The sequence below is a fragment of the Sorex fumeus genome, unplaced genomic scaffold (assembly GCF_029834395.1).
Source record: "Sorex fumeus unplaced genomic scaffold, SorFum_2.1 ptg000037l, whole genome shotgun sequence".
Lineage (NCBI taxonomy): Eukaryota > Metazoa > Chordata > Mammalia > Eulipotyphla > Soricidae > Sorex > Sorex fumeus.
In genome coordinates, this window is record NW_026606094.1 from 44,765,084 (window position 1) to 44,776,670 (window position 11,587).

The following is an 11,587-nucleotide window of genomic DNA, read 5'->3' on the forward strand; positions in this document are numbered from 1 at the left end:
GAGAGTGAAAAAGTAATGTACTCAAGAGAGAACACGGGCTTATCCAAGGGCGGAGAGAGCCCCTACACACATTCTAGCATTAGACAGAAAAGCATGAAAGTACACATCTCAAGAGGGGAGATGCGGGTGACACATGTGCTCAGCCCACATGTGCTCGGTCACGTGAGTGCAAGTACCACATAAACTCAGGCAGCATATGTGCGCCCTTCCTTTGTTCAAGGTGGTCTTTATAGGGTTTCTCCAACCTGCCCCCAGGTGGACCCATTGCTAAGGAGATTACTAGGGGGGTTGGGAAAGGTTATGGTCTTCTTTGAAATTCCTTTCCTGGCCTTTTGTTCCTGCAGGGTCTGTTGCTGGAGCCAGGTGAGGGTCTTATTAAGCCTTAGTTTCTGTTTTCCTATTTTCTGCAGGGCTGGCTTTTGTCATTGCCTTGGAAGGGGGCCTTCCCTGTCTACCTGCCTACATAACTATCACGCATTAAGCAAGTCATCCTAACTACAACTATAGCCTTGAAAGGGATTGGACTCAGGGATAAAGCAGAGAGGAAAAAGTGATAGGCCAGTAGTGTTACTTTTTATGTCGTTGGACCTCCTGTAAGCCAAGACTCTATAAGAATGTATGTATTCGGTAATAAAGTGAGCTGTGATCAACTGCTTCCAAAGGGGTTTATTTGCGCACTTGGCCTCCTTCACCCCAAGGCCAGGCTCATTCCCGGACCCGTTGTGCAACGTGTCCAAGCATGTTGGGGATAAATGTTCCCCAACAGACGACCTCCAGGGCTACATCTTAAACGATGACACCAAGGAGGCCATAAACTGCTAAAAATCAAAAGTAGGCAGGACACATGCCTTGGGGTCTAATCCCTGTACTACCTCTCTACCACCAGACATAACTTTTGAACTAGAAAAATAGCCAGGGTTGGAAATGCAACCAACATCATTAGTCACAGTCACGGTCCTCCCGTAGTTCATCGATTTGCTCAAGCGGGCCCAGTAATGTCTCCATCATGAGACCAGTTGTTACTGTGTTTGGAATATCGAATACATCACGGGTAGCTTGCCAGGCTCTGCCGTGCGGGCGAGATACTCTCAGTAGCTTGCCGGGCTCTCCGAGAGAGGCGGAGAAATCGAACTCGGGTCGAACATGTTGGCCGCTTGTAAGGCAAACGCCCTACCACTGTGCTATCGCTCCAGCCCAACATCATTAGTAAAATGAATATTACATTTAAATCTTAAATAAGAGATGGACTTTACAAAAAATAGTAAAAGTGCACAATCCAAAGAATTCCATCATAATTCTGAGAGGCAAATGTCTTTCTATTTCTCTTCTGTGAGTAATGTATTCAGTCTTGACAATCTCATTACATGAGAAATGTAGCAAAATGGAAGTAGCAGAGGTGAGGAATGACCTTGAAAATCTAATTCACGGTAGGAGATATAGCCAGTGCTCTGTGGAAAGATCAGACAAGTCCGTTAAGCAGTCCCTGAGGGGTATTCAGGGTTGCAGTCAGAAGGGGCAGCTAGGAGGAAGCAGTGTAGTAAAGCTAGTCTCATGGAAGGAGATGGGAACACCACAGTGGTGTGTGGGGAGGATAAGACTCAATAAGCAGTTGAACTCACAAGTATGTGTGAAGAATTGTTAAAAGAAAAAATGAGGCCTAAGAATTTATTTGAACAAAGATTAATATTTATATTGGGAACAATATAGAGTAACAAGAACAAGAAACTTCGATTTATATTGGAAGGCACTGTAACTTAAAGTGATTAACAGTGCTCTGCAGACATGTACCAGAGGAAAGATTTACATAAAAATTGTGAAAAAGTAAAAGAAATTATTTGATTGGATACGATTTAAAGAATGTGAAGCAGTAAAAGAAATTATCTGGTTGGATATGATTTAAAACCTAGTTGACTGTCACTTGTTATCCTTAGTCTCTTGATTTTATACACCATCTCCAACACTGTTTTTGGATATAGCTATATTACCAAGTATGAAGTGAATAGGTTAATATAGGAGAGATTTTAAGATGAAGAAAAAGTATTTTTAACTCTCTTTATTTTCCCTCCTCTAGCTACAGGTAATATAATGTGAGTATTAATATAATTTTATTGAGTGTGAGAAATAGTGCTAAATAAGTATTTACTCAAAGAATATCCTGATTAAACCCTCTAAAATTAGTGTATAATTATAAAACAAATATAAAAATACAAATGATAGCTGGTACTAGAGGACAAGCTTTAATATTTATTTGTTTTCTTAGGTCTGGCAGAACTCCTGCACTCAGCGATCACTCCTGCCAAGCTCAGGAGATCAGATGTGGTACCAAGTATTAAATCCAGGTCAGCTGTGTGCAAGGCAAGTGTCCTACCTGCTGTATTATTTTTCTGGTTCCCCCAGGAGAGGACAGTCTTAAAGTTGAGGTAATATTTGGATTAAATATTAAAAGCTATAACCAATTTATAAACAATTTCAGTCATAGTTTTAAAAACGTTTTATTTTCAATTTTTGAGGAAAAGGTGTTTCTCTCTAGGCTGGGGATGTGGCTCAGCAGTAGCTGACTTGCCATGCTTGTGTAAGGCTCAGGATTTTTTTTTCTGGTTCCACCAGGAAGAAAAATCAATGGAAAATGTATAGTCCACTATCAGCCCAAAGAAAGAGAAACAGTTGACAGAATTTTTGAAGTGTTGATTGTATCTGTGAGCATTTCACACATTGTTTTCTCCTGAAACAGAGCATTCTGTAATTTGAAATTTTCTACTGTTTGCCTGGTCCCGGAAATTTCAACAAGAGTAAGGTGAGAATGAAATTTGGGGAGCTTACGAGTATTTCAGGGTTGGAGAGGTGACTCAGAGGGCTGAGCAGAAACTCGACATGCTGCAGGCTCAGATTTGATCTCTTGTATTGCAAGTGACTAGTGACTCCCAGATGCAGAGTCAGAATCAGGATTACCCCTTAAGCACTGCCCAAACAACAACAATAAAATGAATGGATTAGCTAGGACAGAGAAAAGAAATATGCAGCGTTTATCTTCAACACTGATTATGTATTTCCTGTATACTCTGTGGGGTGGGTAATTGAAAGTTTAATTAGTGTCTGACTGGCTCCACTTATGTATACTCCACTTTGAGGCAGGTATGCCCTTCTCTCTCTAAATTTTCTTGCACACTACAGGGACACTGTCACTGTCCACTGTTTCCTTAACGTGGCCGACCTGGCTTCAATTCTTCCCTTCCTCTCAGAGAGCCCTGCAAGCTACCGAGAGTATCCCACCCACACGGCAGAGCCTGGTAAGCTCCCCTGACATATTCAATATGCCACACACAGTAACAACAAGTCTCACAATGGAGACGTTACTGGTGCCCGCTCAAGCAAATCGATGAACAATGGGAGGACAGTGCTATTACAGGGACACATTTATTTTTTAATTTGGGATAGTTTTGATACAGATTGCATATAAATGACCCATTCTTGGCTCAAATTGTTTACAAAACATTGCCCTTACATTCTTTTTTTTTAATTCTTAAAAAAATGTGAATTATAAAGTTGTATGTAATAGAGTTTTTTCAGGCATGCAATGTTACAACACCAATCCCACCACCCTTGTGACCTTCCCTCCACCAATGTCTCAGGTTTCCCTCCCATACCCCAGCCTACTTCCTTAGCAGGCGTGTAACAAATTTATCTTGCTATGCTTGCTCCAAGAACCTCTTTTGGTAGGTGTGTCATATCTTCATATCTAGCAGTCAGGGCTTCTTCCTGGCTCTGCACTAAGGGATTACTCCCTACGGTGCTCAGAGGACCATCTGGGGTTCCCAGGAACAAACCTGGACTGGCTGCATGCAAGGCAAGCATCCTACCTGCTGTACTATCACTTGGGTTGCCCACACATTATTTCAGAGTCACAATCCATTTTTCTAACACCTGCTTTTCCAAAAGCTGAAGGATATGCTGCTCCACAGATAGGGAAAGTGAGGTCATTGGGACATTGAGTACTCACTGAGTACTGGGAAGCAACAGCAAAGGAGATACAATAGTTGATCATACGGAGGGTGGAAGTTTGAATGTCTTAAGAAGAAGGAAATCTGAGTATTTAAAGAGCATAAAGAAGAGTTTGTCTGAACACTTGCTTTGCTAGGTTTGGGAAGAGGTCTGAGTTTAATCTGTAGTCAAAAACAATTTTCCTGGCTTCCATTGATGGACTGTCGATTTTTGACCATTTGTTAAAATGTTCAATCATTTTTTTTGACAGCTAAAAAACCCAGGTAAAGCCAACTACCGAGGAATCTTATCTGCCTTAATTAAACAGTTACAATTTCTGAACATTGTCAGGTTTATCTTTGAAAGCAGTGGTAAATCTGAGAATATTTTCCCCCTTGAGAAGTAAGGCAGACACGAGTTTACAGGCAAATTAAATTAAAAAAAGATCATCTCCCATAAGCCCAAAGAGATTTTCCATTATAATGGTCCAGCTGCTTGCTGTCATACATATTAATAATACAGCAATAAATATTTACATTTTCCACTAAAAACACACACAGCTAAGCCCAGTAGAACAGTCTGGAATCAATGAAAATATACAGGTAGCCCATTAATATATTAAGTGCCACAGGAGACCTAAAATGTTTCTATAGAAATATTTAACTACATTTTTTTAAAAGTGCCATTTAGACAACACTGGGCAGTATTCTGCTGCTATCCTGGCTTGGTGCTTGGGGTCTCTTGGCAGGACTCCATGGACCAAGCCAGGAGTCTCCCAGGACTACATGGATAAAATATGTGGATTACACATGCAGAGCATGTATTCCAGCCTCTGAGACATCAGCCAGGCCTTCTCTCATCCTTCACTGAAAAATTATTCTATAATTGCCATTGCAAACTATGAAAGTATCAAAATATATTCAGGACCTCAGAGCTCAAGGTATCACCAACTATATTCGACCAGGATCTCCAAATAGAGTGGGAGAAAACAGGGAGTTGAGAGGTAGAAAGCAAAACAGAGACAGCAGCTCTATTCTCCCTTGGATTCACACAGCTCACACTTCATGAGAGTAGTTTTTTCTAATTTCTCTTTTCCTTAAATAATTACTTCACTTCAAACCCTTTACACTTCCCCCCATACTAAGTACAGAAATAGAAAGAACTCATTCTAAGCTTGTTTATGTTACTATTTAATGTTGGAAACATTTTCACTTTAATTTCAAAATTGAAAAGTGATAGTAAAATGTCAGAGGAAATTTTTGACTTTTTGGATCACACCCAGTGATGCTTAGGAATTACTCCTGGCTCTGCACTCAGGAAGTACTCTTGGCAGTGCTTAGGGACCATATAATATGCCGGGGATTGAACTCAGGTACCTCATGTGCAAGGAAAATGCCTTCCCAACTATATTATCATTTTGGCCCTGAGGAGATGTTTGGACAGGAAATCTTATGATTTTCAGTTTTAGTTTCTGCAAAGGGGTATGTCTGAATGTCTTCTTCCATGAGCCTTAGTTTCAAAACCCCAGAAAAACACAAAGATAAGGAAACTGAATTAAAGACATCTAAAGGGAGCTGGAGAGAGAGTACAGGGGTTAAAGCACTTGCTTTGCATGTGACCCACCCCAATTCAACTGCAAGTGCTGATATGGTGTTGGTGCAGGAGGCAAGCAAAAGAATATATCTTAAAGATGTTTTAAACAACTAAAGAACAGTGGACACATATTGAAAGTGTTTTGCAAATGAAATATTTGGTAACCTCATTTCAGATGAATTTATGTGAATTCAAGTATAGATTGTGTTTCAGGATCAGTACAAAGGGTAGGGCACTTGCCCTGCTCTTGGCTGACCTGGGTTTGATCCCTGATATTCCATATGATTTGCTGAGCACCACTAGGAGTAATTCATGAGTGCAGAGCCAGGAGTAACCGCTGAGCATTACTGGGTGTGTTCCCAAATAAACAACAACAATAAAAAAGAAACAAATATAGATTGTGTTTCATTGGAAAATACCCATTTTCTATTAATTTCTGACTATATGAAGACAATCAGAATCAATTTCCTAGTTTCACTATTTAGAAGACTCCTTGCCTGTAACCATAAAGCCGCCAGTATGATTGTCCCCATTTTCTCCACATCTCTCCAAATTCCTATATTGTCTAGTATAGTACTATTTTTTAGCCACTAGTAGCCATGCAAACATTTGCCAAACTGAGTAAAACTTGCCCCAAATTCCTAATAAAAGAAATTTAACATCTGCATTTTTTTCTGAGAGAATTAATAAATTTAGTTTATTTTTTTCCCCTCATTAGACTTTTTTTTTAATGGCTTCAAAATTCTGTGACAGAGTTTTGGTCAAGTTGTTTCCATTATAAAGCACTGATTTTAAAAACCAGTAACTTAAACTGCCACAAACAAAAAACAACCAAATGGTCCACAAAACATTTGTCTTTCCTTCTGAAGGTTTTATGATTCATTGTTATCATTGATCAGTCTTTTACTATTAAACTTAAATGGTCAATTGAGACAAAAAGTTCTGAGACCAATCTTCCACCACTGCTTATGATTGGGGCGGCAGGTCACTTGATCACTTGACATCCTGTCACTCATCAGTTTGCTTGAGCAGGCACCAGTAATGTCTCCATTCGTTCCTGTCACGTGCTTGTGTAACCCAATGGTGTCTGCTTGCTTCAGGAACATGAAGAGCTTAAAACCATTTGTTCAGGGTCTTGACGAAGAAGTCTGACCATCTCATAGGTGGGTGGCCACACGATCTTTTGACGTCCCTTAGAATCCAGTCAGTAACAGCTCTAGTCCACTGGTCATCTCAAAATCGCATTACGTGTTCAGCCCAGCTGATTTTCGACACCTTGGCAAATGAGACAGTGCCCCTGATTCTTGATTGTTGACTGAGGTCGGAACTCCAGATTCTTTCTTCACTTGAGTGAAGCGTGATACCCCAAGCATAGCTCTTTCGATTCCTCTTTGGAAGAACCAAATAGCATTCTCATTCTGTTTTCGTAGGGCCCAGGTCTCTGAGGCATGTGTTAATACAGAAAGAACAGTGGAATTGAAGAGATGCACCTGGAACTGGAACTTCTTCGTCCTCTTAGCTATTTCTTTGATCCTCTTGAAGGTGTTCCAAGCCACTCTCTTCCTTCTGCGCAACTCAGATGCCAGGTCAATCGTGGACTCCATTTTGCTAACACAATCAGCTGTTTCATATCCAGTATGTAAGCCAGAAGACCATGCTCACGGGACTAGCTTTTCTTGGAAGTACTGGCCTCAATCTCACACACATCAACAGCAACAAACTGGACAGCACAGTCAGCCAGAAATCATGTTTTTGATAATCTGTGTCCTGGGGTACCAAATGATGGTCAGGTAGTACTTGCTGGTCTTGAACTTCCAAAGGAGATATCAAAGATGATATCAGGTTCATATTCAGCATATTCATGACCCAGGCATACTTTTCCATCTCAGCAGCCTCCTTTTCTGAGTTTCTTGATGATTCTTTCATCAGTAAAACCACATTTGCAGAATATGTGGTCTTGCTGGAGTCTACCTGTCCCATGATGACAAAGTTGATGTGAATCTTTCCCGTTTCCATTTTGGCTTAAATTTAGCTGTGTTTTTCATGACACTTGTGTTCTGGCAGCAAAACCCATTCTGAGAAAAAGGAAATTTAGTTTATTCTTCAAAATTCTTTCAACTAGCATTTAACATTACTTAAGTAGAAAGTTTTGTGGACTCCAAAGTTGCTTGTCGTTGTATTGTTTTCTTACATGGAACAGTTAGAAAACAGCTTGATAGTGCCTTCTTGATTTATGGTACAGGTTTACTGTGCAGTCTTCTAATTTTGTAGGTCACTGTCACTGTCACTGTCCTCCCGTTGTTCATTGATTTTCTCAAGCGGGCCCATTAACGTCTCTATCATGAGATTTGTTGTTACTGTGTTTGGCATATCGAATACATCACGGGTAGCTTGCCAGGCTTTGCCGTGCAGGCGAGACACTCTCGGTAGCTTGCCGGACTTTCCGAGAGGGGCGGAGGAATCGAATTCGGGTCGGCCATGTTAGCTGTGTGCAAGGCAAATGCCCTACCCACTGTGCTATCGCTCCAGCCCAAGTTTGTAGGTAGTAATATAGACGTTCAAAGAATTAGATAAAATATGAATGTGACTTTCCTTTTTAAAATTGTTTGACTCTCCCTTTTAGTTTTATAATAATGGAAAAAAATCTTAACAGATTTTTGAAAGATGGTTATCCTGTAACTTTATAGCTTTAGATTGGGTGGCATAGCTTTATTTCTATTTTTTTACTTGTGTTTTAGTCTGATATGCTGTGTCCACTTGAGTCATGCATGCTAAAAGATTCACAAAGAATTAATAAGTATTTGAAATGAGTCCAACTGATAAGAAAATGAATTTATTTTTGTAAAGAGTTACCAGAATCTGTTCAGAAGTCTCAGAATTTCATTTTCTTCTTTTGATTTTTATTCATTCTGAAAAATTCCTTGAATTTTGATGTAATGTAAGGAGAGTGAGTGAGAATTTCTGGCCTTCTCTTCAGACTGGCTAAATTTCCTTTGAGTTAGTTGATTTTTGTAATTGTCACTGGAAATAAGAATATCTGCTCCCTCCTTGTCAGAGTTCTTCTTGCCACCCACTGCTTATGTTCCTTAGACAAGTTACCAGCTGAGCTTTTATTGTACAGTCTATATATTTGGAATAATATCTTCTTTGATATGATATTTCAGGGATGTAAAATAATGTCTATAAAGTATAAAGTATAGCAAGGGACCAAAGCAAAACCTTATTTAGCACTACTGAAGAAACATTCCTGATTTCCTTGATGAAGCATGTTCCTTCTTTAAAAACACCTTTCTCTTTAAAAACACCAACATCCGCTCTTAGAAGACTGAATGCTGTTAGTGAGCCCCACTCTTCCTAAATGTGTTCAGAAACAGCAGCCTTAATATTGCCTGGTTGATAATACACTTGATTGAAACGTAGATTTTTAGGTCTCAACTCTAAACCTGTTGAATAATAGCAATCTGTATGCTAATAAGTCCCATGTAATGTGTAAACACATTAAAGTTTAAGAAGTATTAAGACAAGTACACCTGCCTAACAAGAGTTTGCTCCTTACTTATTTGACACTGATTGCTGGATTTTCATAATTGCATAATTTAGTTAAATATCAAAGAAAGGTAAAAGTGTGACAAGAGAGGGAGGGCAGAGAGATAGTACAGGGGTTAATGTGCTTGCATGCACTTGGGGTTAACTCTGGTTGAGGCCCTAGCATTTTATCTGGTGATACATACACTATGAGGGTTGATCCCTGAGCACAGAGCTAGCAGTGAGCTCTGAGCACAGCTGGGAGTGACCCATTCTCCCCTCCCAAAATAAGTGTGAGAAGAGAGAGGCTGCTTTATTTGATTTTATTTTTAATCAGATAGTTTATTATTGATTCATCTTTGGTTTTCAAGTTTATGAAATTGGAATCATCTTCCTTCACACCTTGGTATGTGTCTGATTCTCCCCACATCTGTCACCAAAGTCCCAATGCCTTTCATCACCAACAATTCTTGAAATTCTTATTTAAGTTTAAATATTATGGTTTAGGTCACATGTTGGCAAAAGTGTTAAAGTTTGTGGTTTTGTTGTTTGTTCTGGGCAATGCCTGGCTAACACTAAGACTTTGAACATATTGTGAGTGCCAAAATAATTTATATGTTGTACTGATAGTTTGGAATTTGATAATGATTCTCTCTATATACTTGTCTCTATAAATGTAGATATCAACAATTATTTCTGGAACTTTACATTGAATCTGAACTGATTTTTACGAACTATTTAACAAATCCAAACTGAACACAAATGGGCTCATTCAGAATGCAGGAAATTTATCTATATGTTTAGTATAGTTGTATAGTACCTATCTATACTACCAAACAAGTAGATGAGCAGGCTTAGAAATGTGTTTCCTCCCACTTTTACTAGATTTATGCATGTGTGTGTGGTGTGTGTGTGCACACGTGCATGCACATATAGTGATCACAATAGATTATACATGCTAAAGTGTTCATTCTATCACTGAATTACTTGCTTGGCCCATTCTACTAGTTAGGAATAGCCAATGGAAAGGAATACTTACTTATGCATCTATCAAAATTGCCAAAAAGCATCTATCACAATTTTTCACTTAAAAGCAAACTGATGAATTAAAAGTAGAAATTAGGGCCAGAGGGATAGTGTGGTGGGTAAGTTGTTTGCCTTGCATGTTAGAACTTTAGCACTGCATATGGTCCCCTGAGCTCCTCTAGGAATAGTCCCTGAGGGCAAAGCTAGTAGTAAGCCCTAAACATTGCGGGCTTTGACTCCTTCCCCTAAAAAGAGAAAAAGAATTGAAGTGAAAAGGCTGTATTTGAGTGTGTGCTCTGTCATTCAGTTTTGACTATGACATTCGGAAACTGGTGATCACAGTATCTCACAGAAACTTGGGAGGGAATAAGGAAGCTGATTCACAGGCCTCTGATATGAATCAGTAACGTAATTATACTTATTATCTAAATTGATTTCAGAATTCTGTGAATTAGATATTGCTCTATAATTGATGAGATTACTCTATAATTAATGAGAAATATAATACAAGTATTAAGTTGCAGAAAAAACTGCACAAGATTCTTTTTAAAAAAAATTGATTTAGTTTTATAATGCTGTTCATAATTTACTACATCCAATATTCCACACCAATCCCACCACCAGTGTACCTTCCCACCACCATTATTTACAATTTCCCCAACCACCCTCAAGCCTGCCCCTATAGCAGGACCTGAATAATTTATTTTGTATTGCTTGTTATAATTCGATTAAAATGATCAAAAATATTTCCTTAGAAGTGTGTGAATATTGTTTTATCTCACCCTGGAGCTATTAATCCTTTGTGGATGATATTACTAACATGTTGTTACAAGGTAAGCCCTGTGTGTTTATATTTACTTAATGGAGGTTGGTTGCCTTCTACTTTACGTCCCTTCTAATGTGATGTGCTACTTCTGATTCATCAGTAGTATAGAGTGTGAGATGTCACAGGGATGTGATTGCGGCCACATGTTCCAGGAATTCAAAATCCTATTTTTTGAATAGGATATTACAGCTGGAGTTAATTTTTTTCCAGAAAGGTTTACATTCAATTAAAGTAAATTTTAAAATAGAAACATCAACAATTTGAAAAATATGAAAGTATCCCACTGGAAAAGTCATTTAATCTTAATTGTACTTTCTTGTAAGAAAAATCAATAAATTCTATGGGGGCATGGTGCCACCAATAAGTCAACCTGTACCTGTGAGGTGAATGCATCTGCAACCTGATGTTGCCTTCAGGCTTCCTGATACTGCAAAATTACCCATGTGCCTTTGGCCGAACCACAAAAACTTGGGACCAAGTTTACCAAGAAATAAAACAGTCAATAGTTAGGTATGTGGGAGCCACGCACATACCACCTCTGTTTCAGCTATACTGTATATTGTATGACTGTATCACTATCATCACATTGTTCATCGATTTACTCAAGCAGGCACCAGTAACGTCTCCATTTGTCCAGCC